The sequence below is a fragment of the Dipodomys spectabilis genome, unplaced genomic scaffold (assembly GCF_019054845.1).
Source record: "Dipodomys spectabilis isolate Male_0828 unplaced genomic scaffold, ASM1905484v1 ptg000404l, whole genome shotgun sequence".
NCBI classification, from domain to species: Eukaryota; Metazoa; Chordata; class Mammalia; order Rodentia; family Heteromyidae; genus Dipodomys; species Dipodomys spectabilis.
The window spans coordinates 846,695-849,374 of NW_024871081.1; the positions used below are offsets into that span (position 1 = coordinate 846,695).

At 34.6% G+C, this 2,680-nt stretch overlaps 1 pseudogene; it reads left to right on the forward strand.

Annotated features, from left to right (window-relative positions):
• The first annotated feature begins 329 nt into the window (after positions 1-329).
• On the forward strand, positions 330-429 carry LOC122096932 (annotated as a pseudogene).
• Positions 430-2,680: the final 2,251 nt, after the last annotated feature.

Here is a 2,680-nt window from a genome sequence, read left to right on the forward strand (position 1 = left end):
TACGTTGAATCTATTAGCTCCACAAAGCTAACTCAGTTACATAAATAAGAACTTGAAAAAGCCATCACTTTAGGACCTAGCTATAAGTGCTTCAAAGTATGATCAAATCTAAAATGAAAAAGCCTTAAAATTGTCATTGACAAAAAAACGCAAATGTGAGCAATCGACCGAACAATATAATTTTTTTCCCACTATACACATTATTTTATGGAAATAAGATCAATAGTATTGTTAGGAACAATAAGGTTTCCTTGCTACAAATAGGCACCCAAGGATATAAGCCTGTATAAAGATTGCATCATTAACTACTTAAATTTAGAGGATACTACATGCTTCAGCAGCACGTATACCCAAATTACAACAATACAGAGATTAACATAACACTTGCACAAGGATAATATGAAAATTTGTGAAGTATTCCATATTTTTCATTGTTCAGTTGCAGAAATGAGAAACAGTTATTATAAGGTTAATTACAAAATTACAAGTGTAACAATATATGCAAGTGTTAGAATTAAACGTTAGTTTGACATCAGTGTATTAAATCTTCACCTTAGAAAGGCCTTTACATAGAACTTCACAAAACTTTTGAAATTAGTTAACATTATCATTTTATCCCAAAGAAACAAACTACTATAAGAACCTAAAAAAGGGGCTAGGAAGGTGGCTCAGTGGTAGAGCGCTTGCCTTGCATGCTTGAGGCCCTGGGTTCGATATCTCAGCACCACATACGCAAAAAGAAAAAAGTCAGAAGTAGCTCTGTGGCTCAAGTGGTAAAGCGCTAGCCTTGAGCTGAAGAGCTGAGGGTCAGCGTTCAGAGTTCAGAGGCCCAGAGTTCAGGCCCATGACTGGACCAAAAAAAAAAAAGAACCTAGAAAAAAATAATCTTAAATTTTCTATATGAAATGCAATCTGAAAGGACACATTTATTAATAAATAACATATTATAAAACAATGTTGAATTCAAAGTATATCTAGGAAAGAATTAAATAGATTATGGATATTATGCAAACACAGAATATAGAATATTTTAAAATATACTTTTTTCAGTCAAGAACCAGAAATATCTTTAGCTTCTGTACCACTCATTTCAACAGATAAGATCAAATTATTTCTGATTAAAAAATCACAAACTCTGCAGAAATCATTATAGATGTACACAAACAACTCAAATACATTTTGACATCAAAGTCAGGCAATTCAATTGGAAAAATTCCACGGAATTTTTACAGTAAGATATTGCTGTTATTTGGATTGTGAAAATATTTTGTATGGACACAAAGAATGGACTGGCATTTTGATGTTTAAGAAACGTAACTGATATCTTAGCTATGCTAAATAATGCTGCGATAAACATAGTTGTTCTGGTAGCTTTAGTATGGTCTTGTTTGATGCCCCTAAGTAGATGAATGGATTAAGAAAATAGAATTCTATGGAATGGAATTTTATGCCTCCCTCAGAAAGAATGCCATTGCCCCATTTGTTAGGAAATGGAAAGAATTGGAAAACAATATATTAAGTGAAGTAAACCAGGCCCAAAGAAACAGATCCCATGGTTTCCCTTATTTGCAATAACTAATATATATCTGAGACAAACAGAAATGGTCAGATAAGTTGATATTAGTTGAATTGAACCCCAAGATAAGGATTCAAATGTTATTTTTTTCTTTCTTGCAATTGTTTCTAACATATTTATAAGATGATATCTTTGCTGCTTTGTATGTCCCTCCACCACCGTAAAACCCCTACTTTAATTTTATTTGATGTTCGTATGATTTGTGGAGGGGAAGGTAAAAAACAAATTGTTTAAATAGGGATACAGGTTGACCCATTGCAACAATGAGATATACAAGACGTCAGGTAGAAAAACGAACTTTACAACTTTGACGAGGGGGGGAGGGGTAGTGAGGGGGGATGGGAGTGGGGGGGAGATGAGAAGGTATGGGAAGGGGAAATAAAGGAGGAGGCAACAATGCTTGATAAGAAATGTACTCATTACCTTGCCCATGTAATTTTAACCCATCTGTATGATGTTTTCACAGTAAAATAATAAAATTCAACAAAAAAAAAAAGATAAAAGAAAAGAAATTTAACCCGAACCATTACAACTTAATAGAACAATTTGTACAACCTTCCACAACTTCAAAGAGTAGTGATACATACTTATCCTTTTGGTAGTATGAAAGGCAGTTTCTTCCAAGTTTTTCTTCAGACCTGGTTTGATATAATGGTTCAACAGAAGGAGATCTAGTGTATCTTTGCTATCTATATTCCCAGCAGCAAGATGCAAGGGAGTCAAGAGGCATTTAGTTTGGGCATTGGTATCTGCATCATGATGAAGTAAGAAAGACACCACACTGGTATTATTCCACGAGTAAGCACTGCACAGGGGTATCCAGCCATTAAAAATTATTGCATGAATATCTGCTGCTGGAGCCACCAACTCATGGACAATGTCTACATGTCCACTGTAGGCTTCCCAATGAAGAGGGGTATATTCATTGTCATCCCTAGTATTCACATGAGTGGCCTTTATGGAAAGTAGTCACCACACTCTAGTAAGGCGATTATTTTCAGCAGCACAAAGAAGAAATTTGCTTGGATCCTACTCCATTTTTTTTTCTTGCAATTGATACGATTTCTCACTTTTTCGTTTTGTTACTCATCTTCATCAGAATTG